This window comes from Canis lupus, chromosome 20, assembly GCF_011100685.1.
Source record: "Canis lupus familiaris isolate Mischka breed German Shepherd chromosome 20, alternate assembly UU_Cfam_GSD_1.0, whole genome shotgun sequence".
NCBI lineage: Eukaryota > Metazoa > Chordata > Mammalia > Carnivora > Canidae > Canis > Canis lupus.
Window position 1 is genome coordinate 4073637 of NC_049241.1, and position 14180 is coordinate 4087816.

At 55.3% G+C, this 14180-nt stretch overlaps 1 long non-coding RNA gene across 1 annotated transcript; it reads right to left on the minus strand.

Moving 5' to 3' along the window:
* Positions 1–3978: 3978 nt before the first annotated feature.
* LOC111091227 lies at positions 3979–13924 on the minus strand. Its single transcript, XR_005374548.1, has 3 exons — positions 13598–13924; positions 8027–8160; positions 3979–7944 (listed from the first exon to the last, which is right to left on the minus strand). It is a non-coding gene; the product is annotated as an uncharacterized LOC111091227 (long non-coding RNA).
* Positions 13925–14180: the final 256 nt, after the last annotated feature.

The following is a 14180-nucleotide window of genomic DNA, read 5'->3' on the forward strand; positions in this document are numbered from 1 at the left end:
ACCCAATGTTCTTGTGGGTGACCACCATCTGGGAGGTGTCTACAGCCAGCCCAGGGCCTCAGAGAAGGCCTCCGTGGGCCTTGGGCCCTCGGCTGGCAGGAGAAGGGCATCCGAGCCGGAGGATGAGCAGAACTCAGAAATTTGACATTAATACCTCAGGACCTAATTCATAAAAACATCTAATTACAGGGTGCCAGCGTTTAATTGTCATTTAGGTAATGACCTGCAACTGCGTACAAATTATAGGGTAATCAACTCAAACGTGCTTGCAGCTGCTGTAAATGCCATTTAATCTAACGTGGAGCTCCCCAGCCAGCGTCTCCGGCACTCAGACAAGGGCAGCGTCCTGGGGACGTCCTCCGTTTGGCTCGAAACGCCGCAGCGGGGTGAATCGCGTGAAGCTGGGCTGCAGATGCCAGCTGGCTTGAGTTTCTACCCACCCTCCACCCCGCCCATGAGCACAGGCTTCCTCATAAGCCCCAGTTTGAACTGCAGCAAATAGAAATTTAGGTTCCTGAATCTGGAAGGGGAAGGTCGACCTCCGGGTGGGCTTGGGGTGGGCGGGGAGCCCAGAGACGGGGTGTGGCTGGTTTGGCTTCCTCTCCGTTGGCAGGGACGAGACCAGATTAGAGGTCAGACACCGATGGCCCGTGCTGTGTCTTCTCTGGGCCTCACAGACCTCTGGAAGAATGCATCTGAGAGGGACACCGGGTGGCTCAACGGTTGAGCATCTGCCTTTGGCTCATGGTGCCATCCTGGAGTCCCAGGATCCAGTCCCACATTGAACTCCCGGCAGGGAGCCTTCTCCTTCCTCTGCCTGTGTCTCTGCCTCTCTCTCTGTGTCTCTCATGAATAAATAAATAAAATCTTAAAAAAAAAAAAAAAAAGAAAAAAGAATGCGTCTGAGATCCTTGGACCAGGCTCATGCTCCCCTGTAACTACACTCCCCACCGCTCCCTATCATCCTCCCTAAGCCCTCTTTCTTTCACTGTCCCTTGAACCTTTGTCACGTGTGTGCTGTTGGCCCCAAGTTGTCTGCCCCTTTCCAGAAGCAGGTGCCCATGGTAAGAGCAACGTGGGCTTTGGAGCTGGACACCCAATGGTTGAAATCTCCACTCAGCTGAGTGGCCCTGGGCAGGCAAAAGGATCCCTTTGAGCCTCTCCATGTGCCAGAGAGACCACACACATATGTAAAATGCCCGGCTTGCAGGGTTTGGCCCACACATTTTCTAGCTGCAGAAGGCAGCATAGTGTACTGGTTAAGAGAGTGGGCTCTGGCGCTGACTGCCCAGGTTCTCAACCCAGCCCTGGTACTTATGAGCTTCCTGGACTTGCATGTACTACTTTACCACCTAACATCCCTGCTTCTCTATGTGTGGGATGGGGGTAATCATAAAGAGCACCCCTACCTCCTAGAGTTTATGCAATGAGTTTTTCTAATATGAAGTGCTGAAAATAGTGCCTAGCACACAGTAAGCACTCATGAAATGTTAGCCATGAGTACATACTGCTTGCTGAGGAACTGTGGATGGAGTGGAGGACAATATAGCCCAAGTCCCTGCACAAGTACACACATGTACACAATGCATGCCCTACTCGTTCTCCTCTCCATCTCCTCAAAAACGCTCCCTTGCTGAGAGAGAGTCTGGAGAACTCCTATGCACCCTTCAAAACCCAGATGGCTTCTTCATCTCTAGGGCAATATCCATTGGATGCTAGTTGCTCTTGTGGCATCCAGCTTAAGAGGCCATTGGCTTGACTCTGTCTCTGGGAGTGTTTGGGGGTGTTTGGACGGCTGGCATCATAGCTGCACTGGGCATGACACTCAGAAGAATTTGCTAAATGTTGGTTGAACTGATCATACTGAATCAGCAAGCAAAGAGGATCTTCAGAGGACCTCTGTGCCAGGGTAGATAACTTTTAACTAACTTTTTTGAAAAAGGAAAATGAGGAGAATAAATATATAACAATAAAAAAGTACTTACTATAAAGGTAAAACTTTCTTTTTTCAACCTCTCGAATTTTCTAGACGTAGCCAATGTGACTAGCTCCTTGTATTGCACTGTGGGTGTGTTCTATGCATCTACACATAGTATATATTTCTCTCCAAATAGACCCGTTGGTTTGCATCTCTGTTTTCACTTGCTAATATTTCTTCAACATCCTTCTATTTCAAATTTCATAGAGCTTCCCCCACCGTTGTAGTGGCACCTGATGCTCCAAGCTGTGACTTGGAGATCCAAGCCTTATGATTTATGTAGCTGTCCCCTATTAAGAAACATCTGGGCTGTTTCTGATTTTCGGTTCCTACACAAACATCTTAGCGCATACACCTTGGCATACGCATCTGTGAGTGGTGACGTGTTCAGGGGTGGCGAGCTCCCTGGAACTGGTGGTGGGACCCCCACGACGGGGCCTTTGAGTTGCTTCAGCCCTTTGGCATTTGACTTGTCTTTTGGGTGCTGAGTGCTAATTCTAGTCTGCTTTACAAATAGCCTCATTGTGATGGCTTCCTGCCACAGGTCAAGAGCTCCCAGGTTTGGATGGGTAACACCATCGAGAGCAAGAAGCCAGGTAGACTGGCACATCTCTCTGGCCACTCTCTGCCCCTCTTTGCCACCAACCAACAGTGACAACGCCGCTTTGCCCAGTTCGCTATGGATTTTTCATTGTGAATGTGGAGTTTCTCAGCCATGCGCAAAGGCATTTAGTCAGTCAGGAACCTCCTTCCCCCTCCATGTGTTAGATCCAGGGAAACTGAGGCCCGGGAGAGGTGCTTTGTGTGTGTGAGGCCCTGCCCGGCTGGGACAGGCAGCCGACACCCGCCTTCCCCGGGCGACCCCCATCAGGGGCCTTCAGCCCTGTCCCTTGGCCTAATCCCGTTTTCTGCCCTGCTGAACAGTGGAGAAGGCTTATTTCTCATCCCATTTTAATGCAAAGGAGGCTGCCAGGCCTGGCTTGTTCTGAGTGTGGTGACAGTGGCCGTGAATGGGGACCCCAGTAACGGGGACAAAAATGTGACAGGGCCCTCCATCATGGCATTGTCTGACAGTCAGGACATTCTGGTTGCTCCTGGAACCCTCTCTGGGAAGGGGCAGGGGCCCCCGCCTAGTATGCTAAGCAGGCAGAGGCCAGGCCCGCCTTGGGCCACCCGGCCTTGGCCTGGTCAGTAATTCCATTGTGTCAGGGGCTCGGACCTGAGCGATTCAAAGCATCCCCCCAGCTGCCTCCCTCCCTCAACCTCCCGCCCCGGAGGCCTGGATGTCTGGGGTATGGGTGGAGGGGCTCCCACACCCTGCCTTGGGGAGGCTGCTAGTCCCACTGCCCTGCTGCGTGACCCCAGGACAGGTGCTTCCCTCTCTGGGCCTCAGCGGGTAACAATAGCAGTGACCACAGCCACGACCATCGCACAACGGCAGATATTTCTGCGTGTTCACTGTGAGCACTTGACATGCATTCTCTCTACTAATTCTCACAGTAACCTTGGGGTGGAGCCACGAGCACCCTCAGTGTACAGCGAGGCACCCCGAGAGGGGTACCCAGGTCTGGAGCGGCGCAGCATGGTTCGGCAGGTGGGCCACAGGACCGCGGAATGCAAGCACGACTTTACATCGCCCAGTAGAAACACAGCCACACGTGTGAGGATCTCAAGCATTCTGGTAGCCGTGTTAAAAAAAAAAAATGTAAAAAAGAAACAAGTGAAATGACTTTTAATAATATAATTGATGTAACTCTACCCAAAATATTATCATTTCAGCATGAGATCTATATCTAAAATACAATAATCAGACATTTCCTATTACTTTTCTTCAAACTAAACCTTTGGAATCGGGCGGATAGGGGACACTCACAGCACACCTCAATCCAGACTTGTCATATCTCTCTTTTTTTTTTAGATTTTAATTAATTAATTTATTTATTTATTCATGAGAGACACAGAGAGAGAGAGAGAGAGAGAGAGGCAGAGACACAGGCAGAGGGAGAAGCAGGCTCCATGCAGGGAGCCCGATATAGGACTTGAACCCGGGTCTCCAGGGTCACACCCTGGGCTGAAGGCAGCGCTAAACCGCTGAGCCACCCGGGCTGCCCATATCTCAAGTGCTCAGCAGCAACCTATGGCTGGTGGCCGTCGTGCTGGACAGAGCAGCTCTTCAGGGGACCAGCGCACATGCTCAAGCTCAGCCTGGGCTGCTCACCTGCTCTGAGACCCAGCCAGGGTGCTTCACCTCTCTGGGGATCAGTCTCCTTCTCTAAAGCTCCCTTCACAGCCTCGGTGATGGAGAGGAACAGAGTGAGGCCCAGGTCTCCGTGCTCACGGCTACTCGGGTGTTGGCACTCTGGCACGGCCTCTTTGAGGCCCTGGATCCTTCGGCAGCTCCCCTGCAGGGCCTTTCTCCCCAAGCCTGGTGGGGCAGCGACCCCTCCTTTCAGGCCCAGCAGAGCCCTCCCAGCTTCTGGCCATCACCCCTCTGGAGTACTGGGATGCGGGCAGTGGGTATGGCAGGGGGCGGGTGATCTAAGTCGTTAAGGGGAGTCCCAAGACTGGTTTCCTTTACTAAACCTCCCTACGCTGAACCCATTTTGCAGAAGTGGAGACAAAGGCCCATTTACCCAAGGACACAGGGAAGCAGTGGCTGAGCTGCATGTTCACCTGCCTCCTGTAGAAGTTTAGCTAGGAGGGTCCTCCCTACTCCAATCTCTTCAGAGATCTATGGATTTTCTCTTCAGAGATCCCCTCCACTTATAAATGAAAATGCTACTCCCCGGCCGGCGCGCAGCCCACAGAGAGGCAGCTGGAAGAGCCTGTGGTCAGGAACTGGGTTTGCCCAAACTTAGTCCTGGCTGGCTCTGTGCGATGAGCCACTCGAGGTAAATATCACCCTGTCCCCGGGTTTGCTCGCCGGCAAGTCCAGGGTGTCTCTCTGCATCGAGTGCAGGAAGGTGGGCACGTGTGAGCAGTTCCAGGTCAGGGGTGGAAGGGCATCGATGCGGCTTCTTTCTCTCCCATCCACCATCCTCCCCAGACCCCATTGATCAGAGGAGGCTCCTGTCCTCAGAACCGCAGCCCCACCAGCTCTGCCAACCCCCGGCTCCTTTCCATTTGCAACTGGACAACTTCCAGGGCCGGAGTTGGGACAGGCAGTAATGGACCACAGAGTGAGTGATGGAGCCCTGGGAGCAGACTGGGAGGAAATGGGGGTTGGGGTGGCAGAGGACAAGGCCGTTGGGGCTCCATGCAGCTCAGGAGTGCTGTGCCTCCTGTCTTCCCCTCCTTCTGACCCTGTCTCCTCCTCCAGCCTCCCTCCAGCCCTCCCTGGTGGGCACAGCAGCCCCATCTTCTAGAACTGGAGACTGAGGCCCGGGGAAGAGAAGAGGCTTGCCTGAGGTGACACAGTAAGTGAACTCTAGAGTCCCAGGCCCTGCTTCTCCTGGTCCAGAGGTGCCTGGGGACTCTCCCAGCAGCCGGGAGTCCTCCCCATCTGCTCTGGTGCTTCGAGGTCCAGCCCTGAGGCTCCAAGTCTACTCTCTCTCTGGCCTTGGACTGGGCATCTGCCGGATGCAGGGTGCTGGTTGCTTCCCACCTTATGTGCTGTGTGACTTTGGCCAAACCACTTCTCATGGAGTCTCAATTGCCTCATCCTCAAATGGGGGAGCAGGACCTTTGCACCTGCTCACAGAGCAGTTGGGAACAATGTGAGAATAATTATTAGGGCCTTGGCCCTTCAGGACGTGCCCGTCTGAGCCTTGACCCTGGGGCCTTCTGTATCCTGGAGTCCCGATTGAAACCAGGAGCCCCGATGAGCACTAGGCTAGCCCAAAGTAGGATGAACCTGCGTCCCCCCCAACTCCAGAGCTTCCGGGGCCCAGATCGTGGAGTTGTCTCTGACCACAGAAACTTTGTGGGCTCTTCATGCCTGAAGGGAGGAAAAGCTGCCCCAGGAGAGAAGCCCCTGGTGAGGGCTGCACAGTTAGCCAGGGGTCCTACAGGAGGCCCTGCCAGGCACCCTCCACCTGAGCAGCCACCATCAGGGCTCCAGGAATTGCTCTGTTCCTTTTCATCAGCAGATTGTGAAGGGAGCCACAAGGTGGGGAGCTGACCCCAAGAGGGGCAGAAGGGCCTGCCCAGGCAGGGGGTGAGTGCATCCCCTGGTCCTGACGCTGATGGCCTCATACCTGCCCGCAGCACACAGGGAGCATGTGGGAGCCACATGCATCCTCATTTACTGAGTGCTTGCTGTGTACTGAGCACCAGGAGTTAGGGTAGGCCCAGCCGAGCAGTCCCAGTCCTGCTCCCAGGAACTCCCACCCACGGGGGACCACATCAACCAAGTAGGGACAAAGGAACAAAGGCCAGGGAAAACCTGCATTAGTGACAGAGGAATTGAAAACCATGCAGGGGTAGAAAGTCACTGAGTTTGGGCCGGGGTGGGGGGAACAGTGAGGAGCAGGGGACCCACCCAGAGGGGCTTAAGGAGACCCCTCTAAGGAGACCAGAGCTGACTCACGATAGCATAGTTGGGAGACATGTGTCCCGGGCAGGGGAACAGCAAGTGCCAGGGTCCTGAAGCGGGAAGAAGCTTCTGGGGGCCTGGGAACAGAAAGGACCTGTGTGGTTGCAGTGCAGGGGTGAGAGGAAGGGCAGGTGTGGCTCTGAAGACTCCATGTGGCCCAGATGAGGAGTCGGGCTGGGAATGCCGGGCTGTTCTGAGCAAGGTAACGACATCTCTGATCGCTCGGTGGGAAGGGAAGCCAGGAGACTCGCCAGGAGGAGTCTCACCTGGACTCACCTGGACGAGAACTCATGGTGGCAGGTCCAGGGGGGCAGTGGAGGCGGGGGAGGACAGTAGATGGATGCCAGAGCTATTAAGGAGTGGGAGACAGTAAGTAGGCTCAAGGATCAGACATGGGAGGCGAAGAAGAAAGACAGGTGAGGAATGATGCTGAAGCTTATGGTCTGAGCAGGAGGATCTGAGGGGATAAGTAGGAGTTCCACACTGGCCTCATGGAATTGCCCGTGAGACCTTAGAATGGATAGGACACGGGTAGTGGGATGCCTGATTTCACTGGGGTGGATGTTTCATACCAATGGATGGTCATCTGGAGACAGACACAAAGAGAGTAAGGAGGGTGGGCCCCTGGCCAGGCCAACTTAAGCTTAGGTCCCATTAATCAAGGTCTATACCTAGAATGAGGGAGGTGACTCATTTGTTTGTGCCTTATGCTCCTTGGACTCTCCCTGAATCCTGTGCCTGGCCTGGTTGAGAGGAAGCAGCCAGGATTGGGAAGAGTCTGCAGCCACCATTTGGTAAGTGGGGCTGGGAAGATGCCGCACTCCATCTTGAGTCTCTGCTGGCAAAGGGAGGAGGTGGGGCTTACGGCTCCAGTGGCCAGAGCAGAGAGGAGGCTCCAGTGTGGTGTGAGGGAGAGTTTCCTCCCAGCCGGCTCCATAGGCATGGGGCAGGCTGAGCAACCACAGGGGAGCTCTGCACGCAGGGAGCTATGTCACTGGGGACGCAGCCCCGCCTGGTCTCCTTCTCCTGGGGGCCGGACTCTGGGATCCGCAGGGCCCCTCCTGCTCAGTGATGCAGCCTCCAAAGGGGAACAATGTTCCCAGGGAGCAGCAGGAACCACCACTGATTACAAATTGCTCTGTGATTTTTCTCTCGTTACCAGGGCGACAGCAGGCTGAGCATCTTAAGCAGCAGCAGGATGCAGCTCTTTTAAAGCTGCAGATGATCTCCATATAGGATTCACCTCCTCCACCTCCTCATCCTCCCCTTGCCCTTGCCTTCCCGTCTTCTTCACCCTGTTCCCTCCCTCCCTCTCACTCACCCTGTACTTGGCATTGGGGATCATTCCTGTTCCCTACTCACCTTCTAAGTACTTCTTTTTATAGCTCGTGTGCAGGCTGCTTGCTCGCAACTTCTCTGGGCCTTGGCTCATCTGCAGAACAGGATGGACAGGTGCCTGGAAGACCCAACCCATCCCCACATACCCAATACTGGACCCAGCTCACCCAGCTCACCTTTCGGTGTCCAGTGCTGATACTCCCTCCGGTGGGAAGTCTCTTGATTTCTCCAGCCTGAAGCATGTTTGCATGTATTCCTCTGCCTGCACCGTCCAATACAGTCGCCACGGGCCACAAGTGACCACTGAGCCCTTGAAATGTGGCCAGTGCCACACGTTGAAACATTTGAGATGTATCAGGTTAAGTGACATTAAAATCACTTGCACTAGTTTATTTTCACTTTTTAAGAAAGATCTAAGTGACCTACGTGGCTCGCATTCTAGTTCTGCTGGAAACGACATTAAACGGACTTTCATGAATACGGAGTAGCAATGACAGTATCAGCTGCTGTAAGACGGAGCTCGGTGACTCAAGTCATCCTGACAAAACCCCGGACATTCTGTTAGTTTTCCTAGTTAGTATTCTTATTTCAAGGAGGAGAAACAAGAGGCTTGGAGAGGGAGCCCCTTGTCCAAGGGCACACAGCCTGGATGGTAGGGGCGGGTGGAGACCCCCAGTCCCCATGAGAGGCTCGAGGAAATCCAGCTGACAGACACAGAGGCCGAGGCTGGAGATTTCACAGCTGGGAGGGGCAGGTGGTGCAGCTTCTCAGGGCGGGCAATGGCCAGATGCTGTCCAGGGTGTGAGGTAATGGTAAGCTCTGGGGGGTTCATCACCAAGCTTTTAGCCCCTTCTCAGCACGTCACCCTGAAGCTCCGGCCTCACCACTGCATTTAGGTGGTTCTGACAATCAGGAGCCAGCTGCCATTCTGTCCACAGGCTACAGAGGCCACCTGCCCCCCCACACCCCCCCGCCCCGGGCCCCGTAGCAGCTCATGCAACAGCCTGGTCGGTGAGCATGCTTGGTCGGAAGTCTCTGAAGCCACACATCTGCAGGATAGGGAGGGAGCAGGAGGCCCACAGGACACCCCAGGGTGGGGCTGCCACCCAGACTCAGTCTCAGTGGCTCTAGAGATCTTGCTCTTAACCCTCCTGACTGCTGCCCAAGGCTGGCCGTTCTTCTCACCCTACCCCATACATTCCCTGCCCTTCCCTACCCTGCTCAGCACCCAGAGGCTGACCCCTGAGGACCCCACCATCCAGGGTCTGATGCCTGCCTGCATCCAGCCGGGCTTAGCCAATGGAAAGGCAGAGGAGGGGCGCAGGGGCACTCAGTCCCCACCTTTCTCTGTCCAGAGTCCCCCGTGGCTGCCTTCCTCCACCTAGAGTTGCAGCTCCGACATGAGGCCCCCTCCGGTGGCTCCAGGCCTCTCCAGGGACCACTCCCTGCCTTGCCCCCAGGTCCAGGGTGGTGATGGCACTCCCCTGTGCCCAGCTCTGGGCGCTGCTCTGACCCTGGGGGCTGTCAATAGTGCCTCCATCCGGAGCTCTTCGGGTACCCTGCTGAAGGGACATTGGTGTCCTGCCTGGACCTGCATGAGGCTCATCCACACCCCAGAGCTCAGCCAGCCACCTGGCTCTGGCTTCTGGTGCAGTCCAGCCATAGCAGCCCCGGCTTGCTCTCCCTGGCCCTGCAGCCACCACTTTACATCTGGTTTCCTGTGTGTTCTGCTTCCTCTTGCGGTCATCAGTTCCGGTGAGGCTTGGCCTCCTCACTGGGTCCTGGCCTCACTCAGGGCCTATAGCTCATTATCGCTCAGGGGCTCCTAGAGACACAGCTCTGCATCCAGTTCTTTCCCCATCTCCTCTATCCCAGGGCCTGGCGCACAGGTGACCCCAGTGCATTTTGTTCAATGACTGAGTAAATGAAGCAATACAGAATATCCACGAAGTCTGGAAACAAAGCCAGATATATGCATGTGTATGTGAGTATGTATGTGTGTGGACATAAGTGTATATATGTATAGACACACATATCCAGTGCATATACATATGTACATGCATACACACGTGTGCATATACACACAGACACATACACATACACACACATATTCATACGTATGTATGTGCATAGAATGTCGTCAAGGACATCTTTAATGTGCAAAACCATTTAAAAATGCCACGTAAAAAATAAATAAGTAAATAAATAAAAATAAAATAAAATAAAAATGCCACGTAAGTGTCAGACGCCCTGGGAACTCCGTGCCCTGAGGATGCCAACCTGGGGGATAGAACCCTTTCAGCAGCCTCCACAGCTTCTGTAGTTTACTCTGTCCAGCGAAGCATCTAGCACAGGGCCTCCAGCACACTCTGCGTGAAGGAGTGTTCAGTAAATGGATGAACAGGCACTCGCTTGATGGAGGCACGATGTCCCTGGGACTTTGTGTCATTTCTGTGGCCAGTGCCAGGCCTGAGCGCTGGGCCCGGTCCTCAGGCAGCATGGCGAGCTAGTGGGCGGATGGGAAGCATGGGTAGGTGTGTGCACTCTGCAGGAGCCCAGGTTCTGGGCTCACGGCTTTGTGGAGAAGGCAGGCTGGCTCCTCTCCGTAAGCCCCTCCAGATCCACTCAGCCCTGCTCGGTGCCCTGGGGGCTGACTTTGGGTCTGCGTCCGTGGCCTCCCAGCCCACTGGCTTCACCCGGCCTGAAAGGGGATCAGAGGGTGAGTGGGGCTCCCTGGCCCCTCCTGCTGGGGGAGCTGTGACTGCATCCCCCCATGCCTACGGCTCCTTGGGGCAGCCACCTCCCCAGCGGCCGCTGCCTGCACAGGTTCCAGGGAGGGCTGCTCTGTGCCCCAGGCCTCAGGAGGGAGCAGCTGGGCACTGCTGGCAGCGCCCGTGTACGTCGCTGTCCCTTGCTGGTTTCTCTGACCCTGCTCACGTCTCTGTAACCAGCCCTTCATCAATTACCCATTCGGCTGTGCATGCTGTCTGTTCCTTGCTATGACCCTGCCTCCTTCTCCAGGCAGCCCACTTGCCAGAATTGAGTCTTGGCTTCTGTAAAATGGGAGCAGCCACCATAATAGGGGGGCTGAACAGGTTAAATGAGAGAATTAACCTGGAGCATGCCAGCTCATCGCCGGGGCACAGGACATGGCTGTTATTTAACCATGCTACAGGGTGGGGAAGTGGGGCGTAGGAGTGGGAGCGGGCTAGGATGGTGGTTAGTATCACAGAGCCTGCAGTCAGATGGTCTGGGTTCAAATCCCGGTGCTACCCACACAGCTGTGTGACCTTGGGCAAATCATTCGGCCTCTCTGTGCCTTCTCTGTAAAATGACTGGCAGCGTAAAACTGGTCAGCGTAAAATGAGCGGTAGTTCCGATAACATCTACCACACGAGGGCTAAACACATCAACAGCACCAACTACCCTAACGGCAGGGCTGTGACTGCCACTACCGAGCGGCCACAGAGCCCCCGCATGGGCTGGCCAGAAGTCACGCGGCGGCGGCAGGCCTCGGCGGGCACCTGCCAGCGTTTACGCCAGGGTACTTGGCACACACGACAAATGGGAGTCTAGCTCCGGCGCCCACACGCTGTTTGACTGTCCCACATTCTCCTGACCTCTTCCTTGTTGGCCGTCGGAGCGATGTGGCCAAGCATCCCGGGCTCGATCGGGGGATCGGGGTGGTGGGCGGGGGCCGGGGTGCTCCTCTCACCGCCGCGGCCGCTCCACCCGTCTGCCATCCACCTGTGGGGACGCGCGCCCCTCGCCCCCTCCGCTGTCCTGGCCGTGTAACCGGAGCCGCAGCCCGGGGACTGGTCGCCGCGGCCAGATCGCACAGGTATCGGCTGACGGCCGTGGCCCGTTTTACCTCCACTCCGGCGCCGTAACAACGGCCGACAGTCCTCACAGGGGCCCGGGCCCCCCAGGGAGAGGCCCCGCCGTGCTATCGGCCTCGCGATCTCACCCCTTCAAAGGCCTGCCCTCCCCGCCGACCTGTCGCACAAACGGGGCCTTCACTCGCTGCCAGCGACCGTCTGCCGCCCTGGGAGCGCCGGGACCCCCGTGCCAGCCGGGCCGCGGCTCGCCCTCTCCCTCCCCGTGAGCCTGCCTCCCCACACACCTGACCATTCTTCTCCCCTCGGCCTGGATTACACCCCGTGAAAGCCCTTTGTTCTGCTGCCCTGGTCGAAACTGGGTCTGGCACGGCGAGGGGCCGCCCTGCCTCTGCCAAAGCAGCGCCGGGCCGCGGGCAGCCCCCGGGCCCCTGCCCAGCTGGCTCTCGGGGAGCTGCAGGCTCGGGAAGCAGGTTGGGATGGTCGGGGGGTGAGGGGGCTGCTTTGGCCTCAGTAGCCTCGGTTTTGTCTCTTTCTTGCCTCGAGATGCCAGGCTCTTTTGCTCTCCTGGTTTCTCTGCGCCAGCGCCAGCGGAGGCCCGGTCTGGTGCTCTAGCTCCGCCCTGCTTCCCTGGATGAGCCACTGGCCCGCCCTGAGCCCTCTCTTCCTCATTTCCAAGGTTGGAATAATGAGACCCGCCTCCCTGTGTTGTTGCGGGGACCAGAGGTTCACAGTACAACGGTGCCTTCAGGAATGCTGGACCTGGTGGTGGCGGATCTGTGCGAGCTGCCACAAGGCCGAGGGGACACGGACAAGGACCAGGCTCAGCGGCCGGCATTGGGTCAGAGACCTTTACAAGGGAACCCATGCAGAGCAGTGAACAGGGGAGGCTAGAGACGCCCAGTTTCAGGCCGGGTTTGGGGGTCCTTGAGAGAGAATTCAGCCTAAGTGAAGTCACACTAGCCAGATTTGAAGGACTTAGTAGCCACGTGTGGCCAATGGTTCCCATACTGGGCAGTATGACTTTAGAACGTTTCTAGCACTGCCGAATTTTCTTTGGATGGTGCTCCCGTAGAGCCTGATGAGTGACTTAACTCAGCGCATGCTAGTCGAGGCCCTATAGTATGCTGGGCCCCACCTGGACCTTCTAGAACCTACCAGTCACATAAGCCTTCTGAGCTTCCATTGCTTGCTCTTCCCACACACATTTATTGGGCATGGGCCACATGCTGGCACTAGAGGGTGGGGCATCCAAGCTCTGCCCTTGGCCAGCTTGCAGCGGGCAGTGGAGTGAGAGCTTGGATGCACAGCACAGTAACCCAAACCTGGGCGTGATAAGTCCCCCGAGAGCAGTGCTGAGGGCCCCGGTGATGAAGTTGCACCCGCTAGGGCAAAGGATGCTTCTGTGCTTCCATCTGGAAACATGCCAGATGGTCTGAGAATGAGCTCCTAGGTCTTCATATTCTGAGTTAAGCATCCGTGACTCCCACTGCCAAGGTTTTGAGTGGGCCTAGGATGTGCTTCCATACATCCAGGGATGGAGAGCTCCTTATCTCCACTTCAGCAAGATTTAGCCTAACCTAGTTGTGGTAGGCAGGATAATGGCCCCCCAAATATGGTCATGTCCTAACCCCTGGAACCTGTCAATATGTAACCTTATATGGCAAAAAGGACTTTGAGCGTGTGAATAAATGAAGGATCTTGAAATGGAGAGATTATCCTGGATTATGCAGAAGGACCTAATGTAATCCTAGGTCTTATATGAGGAAGCGGGTAGGGTGTGTGTGTGTATGTGTGATGACAGAAGCAGAGATTGGTGTCATGTGATGTGCTCTGAAGACAGAGGAAGGGACCCTGAGCCAAGAAATACGAGTGGCACCAGAAACCGAGAAGTCAAGGAAAGAGGCTCACCTCTTAGAGGTTCCAGAAAGATCCGTCCCTGCCAACACCTCGATGTTAGCCCCGTGAAACTGATTTCAGACTTCTGAATCCCAGAATGGTAAGGGGATAAATCTGCATTGGTTTTAAGCCACCAAGTTTGTGGTGATTTGTTCCAGCAGCCACAGGAAACCAATACACTGGCATAGTGGTTAACATCATGGGTTTTAGCACTGGACTGAAATAGGTTTATATCCCAGCTACTACCTTCTCTAAATGAATAATCTTGGAGAAGTGGCTCCATTTCACAAAGCCTCAGTTTACCTTAGCTAAAAAATGGGGCTCATAATGATACCCAGCCCATAGGATCATTAAGGGATTTGAGGGAAAACATGAAAGCAGATTATTCAGAAAGCGCTCCCTGTTGGCATCATTACCACGACCTCACAAAAGGCAGTATGGGGTTTACCAGGAGTGTAGTGACCAGCGGCAGACCATCTGGACTAAAATTACTCATTCCTGCCTCAGCTTCTGTTGAAAATTACAAATTTCCTGTGAAATTACAGTAATAGTGGGAACATGATGAGGATTACATGAAATACTCCGCATACAGCCC